We start from the raw sequence: 19,906 nt of genomic DNA, 5'->3' as shown, positions 1-19,906 counted from the left end.
GAAATTTACCTGTAAAATAAAAATTAACCTGTTACAATTACACCTAACACTACACTATACTTTAATAAATTATTCCTATTTAAAACTAAATACTTACCTGTAAAATAAACCCTAATATAGCTACAATATAAATAATAAATTATATTGTAGCTATCTTAGGATTTATATTTATTTTACAGGTAACTTTGTATTTATTTTAGCTAGTTAGAATAGTTATTAAATAGTTATTAACTATTTAATAACTACCTAGCTAAAAGAAATACAAAATTACCTGTAAAATAAATCCTAACCTAAGTTACAATTAAACCTAATACTACCCCAAAATAAAAAAAATGCCCTACCCAATTCTAAATTAAATAAAGTTCAAAGCTCTTTTACCTTACCAGCCCTTAAAAGGGCCATTTGTGGGGGCATGCCCCAAAAAGTTCAGCTCTTTTGCCTGTAAAAGAAAAATACAACCCCCCCCAACATTAAAACCCACCACCCACATACCCCTAATCTAACCCAAACCCCCCTTACAAAAACCTAACACTAATCCCCTGAAGATCATCCTACCTTGAGTCGTCTTCACTCAGCCGAGCAGGGATGGAACCGAAGTGGACATCCGGAGCGGAAGAAGTTAATCCTCCAAGCGGCGCTGAAGAAATCTTCCATCCGATGAAGTCATCATCCAGGCGGCGCTGAAGAAGTCTTCGATCCGGGCGATGTCATCTTCCAAGAGGCGCTGAAGAGGTCTTCTATCCGGGCGATGTCATCTTCCAAGCCAGGTCTTGAATCTTCCTCCCGCCGACGCGGAACATCCTTCTTCACCGACGGACTATGACGAATGAAGGCTCCTTTAAGGGACGTCATCCAAGATGGCGTCCCCTCAATTCCGATTGGCTGATAGGATTCTATCAGCCAATCGGAATTCAGGTAGCAAAAATCTGATTGGCTGATGGAATCAGCCAATCAGATTGAGCTTGCATTCTATTGGCTGTTCCGATCAGCCAATTGAATGCAAGCTCAATCTGATTGGCTGATAGGATCAGCCAATCGGATTGAACTTGAATCTGATTGGCTGATTCCATCAGCCAATCAGATTTTTCCTACCTTAATTCCGATTGGCTGATAGAATCCTATCAGCCAATCGTAATTGAGGGGACGCCATCTTGGATGACGTCCCTTAAAGGAGCCTTCATTCATCGTAGTCCGTCGGTGAAGAAGGATGTTCCGCGTCGGCGGGAGGAAGATTCAAGACCCGGCTTGGAAGATGACATCGCCCGGATAGAAGACCTCTTCAGCGCCTCTTGGAAGATGACATCGCCCGGATCGAAGACTTCTTCAGCGCCGCCTGGATGATGACTTCATCGGATCGAAGATTTCTTCAGCGCCGCTTGGAGGATTAACTTCTTCCGCTCCGGGTCTCCTCTTCGGTTCCATCGCTGCTTGGCTGAGTGAAGACGACTCAAGGTAGGATGATCTTCAGGGGATTAGTGTTAGGTTTTTGTAAGGGGGGTTTGGGTTAGATTAGGGGTATGTGGGTGGTGGGTTTTAATGTTGGGGGGGTTGTATTTTTCTTTTACAGGCAAAAGAGCTGAACTTTTTGGGGGTTTGTTATTTTATTAGGGGGCTTAGATTAGGTGTAAGTAGCTTAAAATTGTTGTAATATTTTTAAAATGTTTGTAACTTATTTTTTTATTTTTCGTAACTTAGCTTTTTTTATTTTTTGTACTTTAGTTAGTTTATGTAATTGTATTTAATTGTAGTTATTTGTAGGTAGTTTATTTAATTAATTTAATGATAGTGTAGTATTAGGTTTAATTGTAACTTAGGTTAGGATTTATTTTACAGGTAATTTTGTATTTCTTTTAGCTAGGTAGTTATTAAATAGTTAATAACTATTTAATAACTATTCTAACTAGCTAAAATAAATACAAAGTTACCTGTAAAATAAATATAAATCCTAAGATAGCTACAATATAATTTATTATTTATATTGTAGCTATCTTAGGGTTTATTTTACAGGTAAGTATTTAGTTTTAAATAGGAATAATTTATTAAAGTATAGTGTAGTGTTAGTTGTAATTATAACTTAGGTTAGGATTTATTGTACAGGTAAATTTCAGTTTATTTTAGCTAGGTAAGCTATTAAATAGTTAATAACTATTTAATAGCTATTGTACCTAGTTAAAATAAATTGAAAGTTGCCTGTAAAATAAAAATAAATCCTAAGATAGCTACAATATAATTATTATTTATATTGTAGCTATATTAGGGTTTATTTTAAAGGTAAGTATTTAGTTTTAAATAGGATTAATTTAGTTCATAATAGAAATATTATTTAGATTTATTTAATTAATATTTAAGTTAGGGGGGTGTTAGGGTTAGTGTTAGACTTAGGTTTAGGGGTTAATAATTTTATTACAGTGGCGGCGGCGTAGTGGGGGGCAGGATAGGGGTTAATAAATTTATTATAGGTGGCGACGGTGTAGGGGGGGCAGATTAGGGGTTAATAAGTTTAATATAGGTTGCGGCTGGTTCAGGGAGCGGCGGTTAAGGGGTTAATAGGTATAGAGTAGCTTGCGGTGGGCTCCGGGAGTGGCGGTTTAGGGGTTAATAGGTATAGAGTAGCTTGCGGTGGGCTCCGGGAGCGGCGGTTTAGGGGGCAATACATTTATTTAGTTGCGGCGGTGTAGGGGGGACAGATTAGAGGTGTTTAGACTCGGGGTACATGTTAGGTGTTAGGTGCAGACATCTCCCATAGAAATCAATGGGATGTCTGTCAGCAGCGAACTTGTACTTTCGCTATGGTCAGACTCCCATTGATTCCTATGGGATCCGCCGCCTCCAGGGGTGGCGGTTTGAAAACCAGGTACGCTGGGCCGTAAAAGTGCCGAGCGTACCTGCTAGTCATTTGATAACTAGCAAAAGTAGTGAGATTGTGCCGCACTTGTGTGCGGAACATCTGGAGTGACATAAGAATCCATCTGTGTCGGACTGAGTCCGGCGGATCGAAGTTTACGTCACAAAATTCTACTTTTGCCGATCTCGAGCCTTTGATAACTAAGGCGAATCAGCCTCGCCACAAATACGCTGTGGAATTCCAGCGTATTTGAGGTTGACAGCTTGATGACTACCCCCCTATATCTGGAACAATAAATTACCCCGGATAAACAAATCAACTATGTATACACACAAAGATCTAGGTGGCTTGGGGGTTCCAAACTTAATCTTATATAAAAAGCAATCTCATTACAGAGGATCATTGAGTGGTGTAGACATGACTCCGATAACTTAAAACATTGGATTCAGATTGAACATGACCTGACAGACTCTCCCCAAGTAGGGGGAGCATGTTGGATGCCTAAATTTATGTCTGAGGCACACAATATTGAAATTTCCACAATTTCAGAGACCTTGTTGGACTGGAAATACATATGCAAGCATACAAAATGTATTTCCAGCATGTACTCACCTTTAACTCCGGTATTAACAAATCATGGTTTTGTGGAAGGCTTGAAACATCCATTGGATAAAGATAAGAGTATTAAACGGGTTGTTCCTATTTTCATGCTTTTGGATAAATCCAAGTTGAAGCCTAGAACAGAGATTGAGGAGATAGGTGGGGGAGTTTTTAAGCCCTGGATAAGATACCATCAAGTCAACCATTTTATAAATACACACAAAGCCAGAAAAGATTTGGTGAGGCCTCTTACTAAATTTGAACAAATGTGCTTTACAAAGCTCCCTGAGAGGAGGATCAGACATACATGACATACAACTATTTACTAGCTGCTACATCTCCCAATCCTATGAGAGGTAGGGAACAAGACCTTAAAATCAATATAACACAAAAAGACTGGTATACAATTTCTAGAAATACAGCTCACTTAGCTCATTCAACGCAAATGCTGGAAACTAATTATAAGATAGTCTTCAGGTGGTATCTGACACCAAGTCGTATAAAGTATCTTTTTCCAGAGGCTTCAGATAGATGCTGGAGGTATGGGACGGGTAGGGGTAATATGGAAAATATATGGTGGTCATGTCAGCCAATAAAAAATTTTGGAAAAAATATTAAAAGAAATTAATTTAGTATTGTCTAGTAATGTTGAACTCTCTCCTATGGTATGTCTGTTCAATACGCAGATAGGAATTAAATGTCTAATTAAAAGAAACCTGGCGCAAATAACACTGCCAAACAACTTATTGCATCGTATTGGAAAAATCCAAATATCCCGACTATAGATTCATGGAGAGAAAAAGTACAATTATCGATATTATTGGAAAGGTACTATTTCTTTAAAACAAATAAGTTAAAGATGTTCATGGATATATTGTCCATTTGGGATTTATATAAGGACCAATATCAGAACCTACATTAAAATACTGTGATGGTCTTACAAGGTTGAATCCTGGATAAATCTTATAAATCATATGATTTATTTATTTCAGTGAAGCTGTGTTGCATACAATACTCTGCCAATAGTTAGTTAGCTTGATCGTTAAGTTTAAGTTTGTTATATGTTGTTAATTAAATGCAGTATGGACTTACGAACAGTAGCTGTGGGATATTATTAGTCCATATAACAGAAAAGAGGATTTTACCAAAAGAGACGAGAAAATCAATATATGGACTGGAGTATGATCAGGTTATAAAATCTTTTTAGAATGTATGTTATACGATATTGTACAACTGCACAAAACTCAAATAAAAATTAACAAAAAAAACAAACAAAATGTATTCATAATTTTGCAGCCCTGTCTAAACCACTGACTGAATTAACCAAAACCTATAAGCCCTTCACATAGAACAGTGAAATGCAAGCTGTCTTTGATCTTCTTAAACAAAGATTCACAACAGCTCCCATTCTGCAGTTTCCTGACACTAACCTACAATTTATACTTGAAGTTGATGCATCAGATTACGCTATTGGATCAATCTTATTGCAATGGAAACACTGAAAGAACCATTGCATCCCATTGCATATTTTTCGTGTGTTATGAACACTGCAGATATGATACTACCCGGTAGGGGAGAAGGAACTACTGGCCAATAAGGCTTCATTTGATCACTGGCGCCATTTACTGGAGGGTACTACTCATCCCATAGTAATATACTCCGATCATAAGAACCTTCAGTATCTACGTACTAATAGAACACTTTCTTCCAGACAGTTAAGATGGAGTTTATATTATTCACAATTCCATTACATCATAACCTACTGTCCAGGCTCTAAGAATGGTAAGGTGGATGCTCTTTCCAGAATGTATGCTAAACCCCTCCAACTACCTATTCAATCCACTGTCATTCCAGCTCGAAACTTTATTGGAATACTTTCAACTACACTAAAGGAGATAAGGAGTTCCCAAGACACAGACCGTACTAAACCAACTAATATCTTGAGTACATATTAGGATGGGTTACTTTACTACAAGGATCTTTTGTACGTTCCACCAGATCTCAGAACACAGATATTAAATGCAAGTCATGACTGTCCTTTAGCAGGACATTTAGGTATTAAGAAGACTTATGAACTGCTTTCGCGATCCTTTTGGTGGCCATCTGTATACCAAAGTGTCAAGAGATACATTAGTGAATGTTCGGTCTGTGCAACCTCCAAGCACTCACACCAAAGACCAATCAGTTTCTTATACTCTATGCCAGTTCCTAATAGAACATGGATACAGGTGTAGTTAGATTTCATAGTGGAGTTACCTCTTTCATCCACTTATACTACTATACTTGTTGTTGTGGACATGTTCTCAAAGATGGCACATTTCATTCTTCTACACAGCCTTCCGAGCTCCAAAGAAACGTCAGACATATTTATCAAGGAGATTGTTCGACTCCATGGATTGCCTTTGACAAATGTCAGTGACAGAGGTACACAATTCATCTCTAGGTTCTGGAGGCAAATGTGTTTAGCTCTTAATATACAACAAAACTTGAGTACTTCATACCATCCTCAAACGAACGGTCAAACCAAACTCACGAACCAATGGTTGGAGCAATACCTACGTTGTTATTGCAGTCACTAACAGGAGAATTGGGCTTCATACTTAGCTTTGGCTGAGTTCACGTATAACAACACCGTAAACTCAAGTACAGGTTACAGTCCTTTTTTAATCAATAGTGGTCAGCATCCTAATTTTCATCTCATACCCAAGAAAGAAGTTACCAATGCACAAGTACAGGAGAGGGTTGATTCTATTAACCAAGCATTCACCGTCATTCACGACTACATACAGGCTCAAGCAAGTCACAAACGTTACTATTATCTACGTCGCAGACCACAACCTGTATATAAAACAGGCCAATTAGTTTGGCTCTCTACCAGAAACCTAAAGCTTCCTATTCCATCTAAGAAACTTGGCAAACCCTTAATTGGTCCATTCCCTTTACAATCCATTTCCAACCCTTCAACAGCCACATTGGATTTACCTTCAACTTTCAAGATCCATCCTACATTCCACGTGTCCTTAATCAAGCCCTGTAAATCCTCTGGACCACACCCTGACCTCTCTAGTGTTGCTCCTTGTCCCTCCTCTCAAATCGACTATGAGGTGCATAGGATCCTTGATTCCAGAGTACACTTGGGACAGTTGCAGTATTTGGTGCATTGGTCAGGATTTAGTCATGATGAAGATTCTTGGGAGCCAGCTACCAATCTCTCGGCACCTAGGTTGGTTGCCTGGTTTCATAGTCATTACCCGGACAGACCCCGACCATGAAACCCCGGAGTGGTTTCCTTGAGGGGAGACTATGTCAGGAACTGTTCCTGTTCCTTTAAATTTCCCTCTTCAGCCTATAAAAGGCTCCTCCTCTCTCCTATCATTGCTGGATTATTGAAGTTACTCATTCCATGTGTACTGTATTATTGTGTGTGTGTGTGCTGTATTATATACACATGTGTGTGTATATGTAGGCTTACTAGAAGTCCCACTTTTACTGGGATTGTCCCGGTTTGGAGGCATTGTCCCATTGTCCCACCCAGTTGTTCATTCTGTCCCAGTATGGTTGCCACCTCCATGTTTCAAATCATGTGTCTGGGTTTCAGACCACCTGAAACCCAGACACATTATTCAAAATGACTGGACTGTGGCTCTCCAGCATAGTTGGATGCTGGTACTTTGTTACACACAGCCCTGCTTAGCTTAACATTTGTGTCCTTCAAAGTTTACATTTAGTAATACAGGCTGAGTGTGCAGCATAGGGTTTTTTTTTATTTTGTAGTACTACTTGGTTTATTTTTCTAAGAATTTAACACCCTGATCCCTGGTGACATTGCCGGCAATACACCTTTAGGGGAATCATATGGGTATGACTAGGAAGTACAGACAGGCAGGATTTTTGGCCTGGATCTTGCTTTACTTCATGCAGGATAGCATTTTGGCTGTAATCTTCCTCCATTATGGTATAGAGTAGCCCTTAAACAGCTTTAGCAGGTACGTGTTTATTTTTTACTTTCATTCAATGTTGTATTTATACCTTATCAGTATTTGGCTCTGTTCCTTAATTAGACACATAAAACACATATTACACTGCAGATATTACATTGTGAAAGTGATAATTATGCTTGATGTTTGGCATTATTTTCACTAGGGGTGGTGTTATGGTCTATTTAAAATGTGTAATTCACTTGTTTGACTGAGGAAGGGTAGAGTATCCATGAAACATTACACACATAAAAGCTACTACTTTAAAAGGACTGGTAATTGCCACGCCCCCTTGACCACGCTCCTGACCACACACCCCTGGCACCGCACCAGGTGGTCCCAGTTTCCCCTCTAAAAATTATGGTAAGCCTATGTATATGTGTGTACTGTATTATTGTGTGTGTGCTGTATTATATATACATGTGTGTATATCTGTGTTCTGTATTATTGTGTGTGTGTGCTGTATTATATACACATGTGTGTGTATATGTGTGTACTGTATTATTGTGTGTGTGTGTGTGTGTGTGCTGTATTATATATACATGTGTGTATATGTGTGTACTGTATTATTGTGTGTGTGTGCTGTATTCTCTGATGAAGCGCATGTACGCATGTGCGATACGCGTCAGATAGGAGTTCACCTTGTGCGTTTATTGAAGCCTTCTTCTAAATAAAACATTGGATTTACCGAGAGACTCAGTGTTTTCCTTTCCTCATCTCATCTGTATTATATATAATGTGTGTGTATATGTGAGTGTGCTGTATTATATACACATGTGTGTATATGTGTGTACTGTATTATTGTGTGTGTGCTGTATTATATATACATGTGGGTATATATGTGTGTACTGTATTATTGTATGTGTGCTGTATTATATATACATGTGTGTATATGTGTGTACTGTATTATTGTGTGTGTGTGCTGTATTATATATACATGTGTGTATATGTGTGTACTGTATTATTGTGTGTGTGTGTGTGCTGTATTATATATAAATGTGTGTGTATATGTGTGTACTGTATTATTGTGTGTTTGTGTGCTGTATTATACAGTATATACATGTGTGGGTGTATATGTGTGTACTGTATTATTGTGTGTTTGTGCTGTATTATATATAACTGTGTGTGTATATGTGTGTACTGTATTATTGTGTGTGTGTGCTGTATTATATATAAATGTGTGTGTATATGTGTGTACTGTATTATTGTGTGTTTGAATGCTGTATTATACAGTATATACATGTGTGGGTGTATATGTGTGTACTGTATTATTGTGTGTTTGTGCTGTATTATATATAAATGTGTGTGTATATGTGTGTACTGTATTATTGTGTGTTTGTGTGCTGTATTATACAGTATATACATGTGTGGGTGTATATGTGTGTACTGTATTATTGTGTGTTTGTGCTGTATTATATATAACTGTGTGTGTATATGTGTGTACTGTATTATTGTGTGTGTGTGTGCTGTATTATATATAACTGTGTGTGTATATGTGTGTACTGTATTATTGTGTGTGTGCTGTATTATATATAAATGTGTGTGTATATGTGTGTACTGTATTATTGTGTGTGTGCTGTATTATATATACATGTGTGTATATGTGTGTACTGTGTTATTGTGTGTGTGTGTGTGTGCTGTATTATATATACATGTGTGTATATGTGTGTACTGTATTATTGTGTGTGTGTGTGCTGTATTATATATACATGTGTTTATATGTGTGTACTGTATTATTGTGTGTGTGCTGTATTATATATAAATGGGTGTATGTATATGTGTGTACTGTATTATTGTTTGTGTGTGCTGCATTATATATACGTGTGTATGTATATGTGTGTACTGTATTATTGTGTGTGTGCTGTATTATATATACGTGTGTGTATATGTGTGTGCTGTATTATATACACATGTGTGTATATGTGTGTACTGTATTATTGTGTGTGTGTGTGCTGTATTATATATACATGTGTGTGTACATGTGTGTTCTGTATTATTGTGTGTGTGCTGTATTATATATAAATGTGTGTGTATATGTGTGTGCTGTATTATTGTATATGTGTGTGCTGTGTTATATGTATATGTGTGTACTGTATTATTGTGTGTGTGCTGTATTATATATAAATGTGTGTGTATATGTGTGTACTGTATTATTCTGTGTGTGTGCTGTATTATATATACATGTGTGTACTGTATTATTGTGTGTGTGCTGTATTATATATAAATGTGTGTGTATATGTGTGTACTGTATTATTGTGTGTGTGCTGTATTATATATACATGTGTGTATATGTGTGTACTGTATTATTGTGTGTATGTGTGTGTGCTGTATTATATATACATGTGTGTGTATATGTGTGTACTGTATTATTGTGTGTGTGTGTGCTGTATTATATATAAATGTGTGTTTATATGTGTGTACTGTATTATTGTGTGTGTGTGCTGTATTATATATACATGTGTGAATATGTGTACTGTATTATTGTGTGTATGTGTGTGTGCTGTATTATATATACATGTGTGTGTATATGTGTGTACTGTATTATTGTGTGTGTGTGCTGTATTATATATAAATGTGTGTGTGTATATGTGTGTACTGTATTATTGTGTGTGTGTGCTGTATTATATATAAATGTGTGTGTCTATGTGTGTACTGTATTATTGTGTGTATGTGTGTGTGCTGTATTATATATATACATGTGTGTGTACATGTGTGTTCTGTATTTTTGTGTGTGTGCTGTATTATATATAAATGTGTGTGTGTATATGTGTGTACTGTATTATTGTGTGTGTGTGCTGTATTATATATAAATGTGTGTGTATATGTGTGTACTGTATTATTGTGTGTATGTGTGTGTGCTGTATTATATATATACATGTGTGTGTACATGTGTGTTCTGTATTTTTGTGTGTGTGCTGTATTATATATAAATGTGTGTGTATATGTGTGTGCTGTATTATTTTATATGTGTGTGCTGTGTTATATATACATGTGTGTATATGTGTGTACTGTATTATTGTGTGTGTGTGCTGTATTATATATATATGTGTGTGTGTGTACTGTATTATATATATGCGTGTGTGTGTACTGTATTATATATAAATGTGTGTGTGTGTGCTGTATTATATATATATGTGTGTGTGTGTGTGCTGTATTATACACTGTGTGCAGAATTATTAGGCAAATGAGTATTTTGACCACATCATCCTCTTTATGCATGTTGTCTTACTCCAAGCTGTATAGGTTCGAAAGCCTACTACCAATTAAGCATATTAGGTGATGTGCATCTCTGTAATGAGAAGGGGTGTGGTCTAATGACATCAACACCCTATATCAGGTGTGCATAATTATTAGGCAACTTTTGCAAAATGGGTCAAAAGAAGGACTTGACAGGCTCAGAAAAGTCAAAAATAGTGAAATATCTTGCAGAGGGATGCAGCACTCTTAAAATTGCAAAGCTTCTGAAGCGTGATCATAGAACAATCAAGTGTTTCATTCAAAATAGTCAACAGGGTCGCAAGAAGCGTGTGGAAAAACCAAGGCGCAAAATAACTGCCCATGAACTGAGAAAAGTCAAGCGTGCAGCTGCCAAGATGCCACTTGCCACCAGTTTGGCCATATTTCAGAGCTGCAACATCACTGGAGTGCCCAAAAGCACAAGGTGTGCAATACTCAGAGACATGGCCAAGGTAAGAAAGGCTGAAAGACGACCACCACTGAACAAGACACACAAGCTGAAACGTCAAGACTGGGCCAAGAAATATCTCAAGACTGATTTTTCTAAGGTTTTATGGACTGATGAAATGAGAGTGAGTCTTGCTGGGCCAGATGGATGGGCCCGTGGCTGGATTGGTAAAGGGCAGAGAGCTCCAGTCCGACTCAGACGCCAGCAAGGTGGAGGTGGAATACTGGTTTGGGCTGGTATCATCAAAGATGAGCTTGTGGGGCCTTTTCGGGTTGAGGATGGAGTCAAGCTCAACTCCCAGTCCTACTGCCAGTTTCTGGAAGACACCTTCTTCAAGCAGTGGTACAGGAAGAAGTCTGCATCCTTCAAGAAAAACATGATTTTCATGCAGGACAATGCTCCATCACACGCGTCCAAGTACTCCACAGCGTGGCTGGCAAGAAAGGGTATAAAAGAAGAAAATCTAATGACATGGCCTCCTTGTTCACCTGATCTGAACCCCATTGAGAACCTGTGGTCCATCATCAAATGTGAGATTTACAAGGAGGGAAAACAGTACACCTCTCTGAACAGTGTCTGGGAGGCTGTGGTTGCTGCTGCACGCAATGTTGATGGTGAACAGATCAAAACACTGACAGAATCCATGGATGGCAAGCTTTTGAGTGTCCTTGCAAAGAAAGGTGGCTATATTGGTCACTGATTTGTTTTTGTTTTGTTTTTGAATGTCAGAAATTTATATTTGTGAATGTTGAGATGTTATATTGGTTTCACTGGTAAAAATAAATAATTGAAATGGGTATATATTTGTTTTTTGTTAAGTTGCCTAATAATTATGCACAGTAATAGTCACCTGCACACACAGATATCTCCCTAAAATAGCTATAACTAAAAACAAACTAAAAACTACTTCCAAAACTATTCAGCTTTGATATTAATGAGTTTTTTGGGTTCATTGAGAACATGGTTGTTGTTCAATAATAAAATTAATCCTCAAAAATACAACTTGCCTAATAATTCTGCACTCCCTGTATATATGTGTGTGTGTGTGTGTGTACTGTATTATATATATATGTGTGTGTGTGTACTGTATTATATATATATGTGTGTGTGTGTGTGTGTGTACTGTATTATATATATATGTGTGTGTGTGTGTGTACTGTATTATATATATATGTGTGTGTGTGCTGTATTATATATATATGTGTGTGTGTGTGCTGTATTATATATAAATGTGTGTGTGTGTGTGCTGTATTATATATATATGTGTGTGTGTGTGCTGTATTATATATATATGTGTGTGTGTGTGTATATGTGTGTACTGTATTATATATAAATGTGTGTGTGTGTGCTGTATTATATATAAATGTGTGTGTGTGTGCTGTATTATATATATATGTGTGTGTGTACTGTATTATATATAAATGTGTGTGTGTGTGCTGTATTATATATATATGTGTGTGTGTGTGTGTGCTGTATTATATATATATGTGTGTGTGTGTGTGTGTGTGTGTGTATGTGTGTACTGTATTATTGTGTGTGTGTGTGTGTGTGTGCTGTATTATTGTGTGTGTGTGTGTGTACTGTATTATTGTGTGTGTGTGTGTACTGTATTATTGTGTGTGTGTGTGTGTGTGTGCTGTATTATTGTGTGCATGTGCTGTATTATTGTGTGCGTGTGTGTGTACTGTATTATTGTGTGTGTGTGTGTGTACTGTATTATTGTGTGTGTGCTGTATTATTGTGTGTGTGTGTGTACTGTATTATTGTGTGTGTGTGTGTGTGCTGTATTATTGTGTGTGTGTGTGTGTGTGTGCTGTATTATTGTGTGTGTGTGTGTACTGTATTATTGTGTGTGTGTGTGTGTGTGTACTGTATTATTGTGTGTGTGCTGTATTTTTGTGTGTGTGTGTACTGTATTATTGTGTGTGTGTGTGTGTACTGTATTATTGTGTGTGTCTGTGTGTGTGCTGTATTATTGTGTGTGTGTGTGTACTGTATTATTGTGTGTGTGTGTGTATACTGTATTATTGTGTGTGTGTGTGTGTGCTGTATTATTGTGTGTGTGTGTGTATACTGTATTATTGTGTGTGTGTGTGTGTGTGTACTGTATTATTGTGTGTGTGTGTGCTGTATTATTGTGTGCGTGTGCTGTATTATTGTGTGTGTGTGTGTGTGTGTGTACTGTATTATTGTGTGTGTGTGCTGTATTATATATACATGTGTGTGCGTGTGCTGTATTATATATACATGTGTGTGTGTGTGCTGTATTATATATAAATGTGTGTGTATGGGATTGTATGTATATATCTATATCAGAAGAGAGAGAACAGCACTCCTGAGATAGAACAAAAGCTAGAATAACTTCCATGCCTGTTCATTTCAATTGCGACTCAGGGTGCGCGCTCTTTTAGCACACTATCGCCTAGATTTAGAGTTCTGCGTTCGCCGTCAAAAGCAGCGTTAAAGGGTCCTAACGCTGCTTTTGGCCGCCCGCTGGTATTTAGAGTCAGCCAGGTAAAGGTGTACCGCTCACTTTCAAGCCGCGACTTTTCCATACCGCAGATCCCCTTACGCCAATTGCGGATCCTATCTTTTCAATCTTATCTTCCTAACGCCGGTATTTAGAGTCTTGGCTGAAGTGAGCATTACACCTCTACCGACAAGACTCCTAACGCCCATTGAAAGGCTGTAGTTAAGAGCTTTATGGGCTAACGCCGGTATATAAGGTCCTTAACTACAGTGCTCTAAAGTACACTAACACCCATAAACTACCTATGTACCCCTAAACCGAGGTCCCCCCACATCGCCGCCACTCTAATAAATATTTTTAACCCCTAATCTGCCGACCGCACATCGCCGCCACCTACATTATCCCTATGAACCCCTAATCTGCTGCCCCTAACATCGCCGACACCTACATAATATTTATTACCCCCTAATCTGCCCCCTCAACGTCGCCGACACCTACCTACACTTATTAACCCCTAATCTGCCGACCGGACCTCACCGCTACTATAATAAATGTATTAACCCCTAAAGCTAAGTCTAACCCTAACCCTAACACCCCCCTAAGTTAAATATAATTTTTATCTAACGAAATAAATTAACTCTTATTAAATAAATTAATCCTATTTAAAGCCAAATACTTACCTGTAAAATAAACCCTAATATAGCTACAATATAAATTATATTTATATTATAGCTATTTTAGGATTTATATTTATTTTACAGGTAACTTTGTATTTATTTTAACCAGGTACAATAGCTATTAAATAGTTAATAACTATTTAATAGCTACCTAGTTAAAATAATTACAAAATTACCTGTAAAATAAATCCTAACCTAAGTTACAATTACACCTAACACTACACTATCAATAAATTAATGAAATAAAATACCTACAATTAATTACAATTAAATAAACTAAACTAAATTACAAAAAAAAAAAAAACCTCAAATTTGCAAAAAATAAAAAAAGATTACAAGAATATTAGGCTAATTACACCTACTCTAAGCCCCCTAATAAAATAAAAAAGCCCCCCAAAATAATAAAGGTCCCTACCCTATTCTAAATTAAAAAGTAATCAGCTCTTTTACCAGCCCATTAAAAGAGCTTTTTGCGGGGCATGCCCCAAAGTAATCAGCTCTTTTGCCTGTAAAAAAAAATACAACCCCCCCCAACATTAAAACCCACCACCCACATACCCCTACTCTAACCCAAACCCCCCTTAAATAAACCTAACACTACCCCCCTGAAGATCTCCCTACCTTGAGTCGTCTTCACCCAGCTGGGCCGAAGTCTTCATCCTATCCGGGCAGAAGAGGACATCCGGACCGGCAGACATCTTCATCCAAGCGGCATCTTCTATCTTCATCCATCCGGAGCGGAGCCATCTTCTTCCCAGCTGATGCGGATCCATCCTCTTCAACCGACGCCTACTCGCCGAATGAAGGTTCCTTTAAATGACGTCATCCAAGATGGCGTCCCTCAAATTCTGATTAGCTGATAGGATTCTCGGAATTAATGTAGGAAAAATCTGATTGGCTGATTCAATCAGCCAATCAGATTGAGCTCGCATTCTATTGGCTGTTCTGATCAGCCAATAGAATGCGAGCTCAATCTGATTGGCTGATTGGATCAGCCAATCGGATTGAACTTGAATCTGATTGTCTGATTGAATCAGCCAATCAGATTTTTCCTACCTTAATTCCGATTGGCTGATAGAATCCTATCGACCAATCGGAATTCGAGGGACGCCATCTTGGATGACGTCATTTAAAGGAACCTTCATTCGGCGAGTAGGCGTCGGTTGAAGATGATGGATCCGCATCGGCTGGGAAGAAGATGGCTCTGCTCCGGATGGATGAAGATAGAAGATGCTGCTTGGATGAAGATGTCTGCCGGTCCAGATGTCCTCTTCTGCCCGGATAGGATGAAGACTTCTGCCGGTCTGGATGTCCTCTTCTGCCCCATCGGATGAAGACTTCCGCCCGGCTGGGTGAAGACGACTCAAGGTAGGGAGATCTTCAGGGGGTAGTGTTAGGTTTATTTAAGGGGGGTTTGGGTTAGAGTAGGGGTATGTGGGTGGTGGGTTTTAATGTTGGGGGGGTTTGTATTTTTTTTACAGGCAAAAGAGCTGATTACTTTGGGGCATGCCCCACAAAAAGCCCTTTTAAGGGCTGGTAAAAGAGCTGATTACTTTTTAATTTAGAATAGGGTAGGGACCTTTATTATTTTTGGGGGCTTTTTTATTTTATTAGGGGGCTTAGAGTAGGTATAATTAGCCTATCTTTTTTTTGTAATTTAGTGTTTGTTTGTTTTTGTAATTTAGTTTAGTTTATTTAATTGTATGTAATTGTAGGTAATTTATTTAATTAATTTATTGATAGTGTAGTGTTAGGTTTAATTGTAACTTAGGTTAGGATTTATTTTACAGGTAATTTTGTAATTATTTTAACTAGGTAGCTATTAAATAGTAAATAACTATTGAATAGCTATTGTACCTAGTTAAAATAAATACAAAGTTGCCTGTAAAATAAATATAGATCCTAAAATAGCTACAATATAAATATAATTTATATTGTAGCTATATTAGGGTTTATTTTACAGGTAAGTATTTAGCTTTAAATACGAATACTTTAGTTAATAAGAGTTAATTTATTTTGTTAGATTAAAATTATATTTAACTTAGGGGGGTGTTAGGGTTAGGGTTAGACTTAGCTTTAGGGGTTAATACATTTATCATAGTAGCGGCGAGGTCCAGTCGGCATATTAGGGGTTAATACTTGAAGTTAGGTGGCGGCGACATTGGGGGGGGCAGATTAGGGGTTAATAAATATTATGTAGGTGTCGGCGATGTTAGGGGCAGCAGATTAGGGGTACATAGGTATAATGTAGGTTGCGGCGGTGTCCGGAGCGGCAGATTAGGGGTTAATAGTATAATGCAGGTGTCAGCGATAGTGGGGTCGGCAGATTAGGGGTTAATAAGTGTAAGGTTAGGGGTGTTTAGACTCGGGTACATGTTAGGGTGTTAGGTGTAGACTTAGAGAGTGTTTCCCCATAGGAAACAATGGGGCTGCGTTAGGAGCTGAACGCTGCTTTTTTGCAGGTGTTAGGTTTTTTCAGCCCAAACTGCCCCATTGTTTCCTATGGGGGAATCGTGCACGAGCACGTTTTGCCAGCTTACCGCTACCGTAAGCAACGCTGGTATTGAGGGTTGAAGTGGCGGTAAATTTGGCTTAACGCTCCCTTTTTGGAGCCTAACGCAGCCCTTCAGACAACTCTAAATACCAGCGTTGTTTGGAAGCAGCGGTAGGAAAAAAAGCTGCGTTAGCGACGCGGGTCTTTACCGACAAAACTCTAAATCTAGCCGTATACCTTTCCACAGAGAAAAAATATTGGCCCACAGAAGGCTGAAACGATCGTCTGGGGTTGTTGTTTCTCTCTTTCAGAGAGGAATTGCCTGGTATTTCGGCGCTGGGCTGTCATTGGGCAGGGTCAGACTAATATGCTACAGGTTATTTTTTCTCTGTGAAGGTGCATAGTGTGCTAAAAGAGCGCACACCCTGCGTTGCAATAAAAATGAACAGGCACAGAAGTTATTCTAGCTTTTGTTCTATCCCAGGAGTGCTGTTCTCTCTCTTCTGATATAGATATATTCTAGTCACAGTAAGATATCCTCTGTACGTGAGACATTACATATCCCCCTCACACTTAACACAATGTTCCCTAGTACTAATATTTTATATCTCGCAGTTAGAGATGCCACTGCTCTAGTATTCACCTTGAGATGCCATTGTACTGGGCTGCGCTACTTGTGAGCTCTTTTATCTACACGCTTGCCTATCCCTTAGCTGTCAGCTTGTCCTTAAAGTTGAAAAGTCTGTAAATAATAAAAGGAAACATTCTGCCACCACATAAATAAATCTGTATTAATGGGAACGTGAGCAGAAACTGATGATCTTACTGCAATCATTCATGAGCGCTGATTAACATAAACAAACTGCAGCCGCTCGCTAGAATGTAACGATGCATCAACTCCTCAGTCAGTCAATCTGATTACTATTTAATTGGAGAAAATATCTGATAGATATTAAACTGGGAGGGTCTGTTAATTACATGCAAGGTGACAAAATAACAGGTTACAAACATGACAGCATTTAACTAACTGTAAAAAATAATCAGAGCATAGAAACAAATGAACATTTATTACTACAGAAGAAAAAGGCTATTTCTGTAGCTTAAGAGCATAATAAATGTTTCTGTAACTGACATTCAGGACCGGTGCTATATGAGAGGCAGACTAGGGGCTCGATCCAATATACGGCATCGTTTGCCGCCCGTAATTTCACCTCGCAACTCGAGCTATCCAATATACTGCACCATCAGATGCTAAACTGGCGTAAGTAGGAAAAAACGGCGATCAACTAAAATGTGCGCGAATACACATTTTAGTCGTCGCAAGTACTTACGCCAGTATTTTGTTCACGTAAAGTCTCACTAAAGAGTAGTTTGACACAAAATAGGCTACGAATCGTAAAAAATAACCGGCAGTTCTAAAAGACGCGCCCCGTAATTAGAAGGTGTTATAAATGATAAGAAGGTGTTATGATCATATGAGCCATCCTAGGTTTTGCTTTCAACTAAGAATACCAAGAGAACAAAGCAAGTGTTCTAATTAAATATGAAAGTAGTTAGAAATAACATGCCCTATTTAAAAGAAGGTTTTCTTTGGAGTTGACTGTCCCTTTATATATTTTGGCATCAGTGGCAAGCTTTGTTAGCATTAGAATAAATTACACCAGTGGGTTATAAAGAGATGAAGGTAATACAATTTACATTAAATAAGCAAGTATATGTCCCCAATGTGATAAAGTACCTACAAGCTCAATCCATTTGACTATTTCAAATACACAAATAAACCTTAAAAAAGCAATATCATAGTATACTGTCCCTTTAACCTTGAGATACTGCTTAAATGTATGTGTTTGTTAAGGCTTCCAGGGAGTTACGTTGTTTTTTTAGTCAGTGCAAGGGCTCCTGCACCTGCAATTTGTGGCAAGATGAGAATGGAGTAGATTTTCTGAAATCTGCACGCGTAAGTCCTTACGCTGTATATTGGATATCAAACTGCACGTGTTTTGTATGTCAGTCTAAGGGTAAAAATAATACGGGCGAAGGCAGAAATATACGCGCGTAACTTCTAAGTTACGCCGTATATAGGATACCAAACCCGTGCAAAATTTGGCATCACCGGCTTTTGCGGGCGACGATTTATATCGGATCGCGGCCTAGGTGACTGCATTAGGGCGCTCCTGCAGGGGGAGGATGCAGAATTGCTGCCTGATACATTTTTTATGTGTTTCTTTCTTTTTTTGCAGCATAGGATGGGCTTCATAGTAGGGGACATATATAGTAGCATAATGGTTAGAATGGCAGGGGACTATGTATTACCTTATTATAAAACATTAAAATAGAGTGTCATTTCACTTCCATCTATAGTGACTTTAACTGCTGTTTAAACTACATTAGTGAAGTGGCTTATTACACATTTATGTATCTCAGGATTATTTCAGTATATTGTGTAACTGTATAGTGCACTGCAGAACTGTGTGGTGTATATGAGGGTATATGCTGGATTTACTTCTACATTGATGTCCTTATTTTAACTATATTGTGTTACATACTAAATCTTGACTCAGGACAACTGAGTTTAAAAGCTACCCAAGTTTTCACAGCTTATTACTTACCTTACCCAAACTAAGGATAAGACGCAGACTAGGGGGCCAAATTAATAAGCTCCGAATGGAGCTTGATGCCCCTGTTTCCGCGCGAGCCTTCAGGTTCGCCGGAAACAGCAGTTATGAAGCAGCGGTCTTTAGACTGGTCCACCTGCTCTGAGGCTGTGGACATCAATCCGCCCGATCCTATACGATCGGACTGATTGACACCCACTGCTAATGGCTGATTAGCCGTGAATCTGCAGGGGGCAGCATTGCACAAGCAGTTCACCAGAATGGCTGGTGCAATGATAAATGCCGACAGCGTATGCTGTCGGCATTCATCAATGTCTGTCGGACATGATCCGCTGAGCGGATCATGTCGGACAGACCGATGATAAATTGGCCCCTAAATATGGATGCAAAGAAATCTACTAAATAAGACAAAGGGGACTTCCGGTGGGCGGGCTTAGAGGTAACAGCTCTGGCACAGAGCTCCGTGCCAGCTACAAGAGTAAAGTGGGAACTAACTCTAAATTTTACAGCCCGAGCCTATTTGCCCTAGACAGGGATCGTGTC

Source organism: Bombina bombina, chromosome 6 (assembly GCF_027579735.1).
Source record: "Bombina bombina isolate aBomBom1 chromosome 6, aBomBom1.pri, whole genome shotgun sequence".
Classification (NCBI taxonomy): domain Eukaryota; kingdom Metazoa; phylum Chordata; class Amphibia; order Anura; family Bombinatoridae; genus Bombina; species Bombina bombina.
This window is presented reverse-complemented; position numbering follows the sequence as displayed.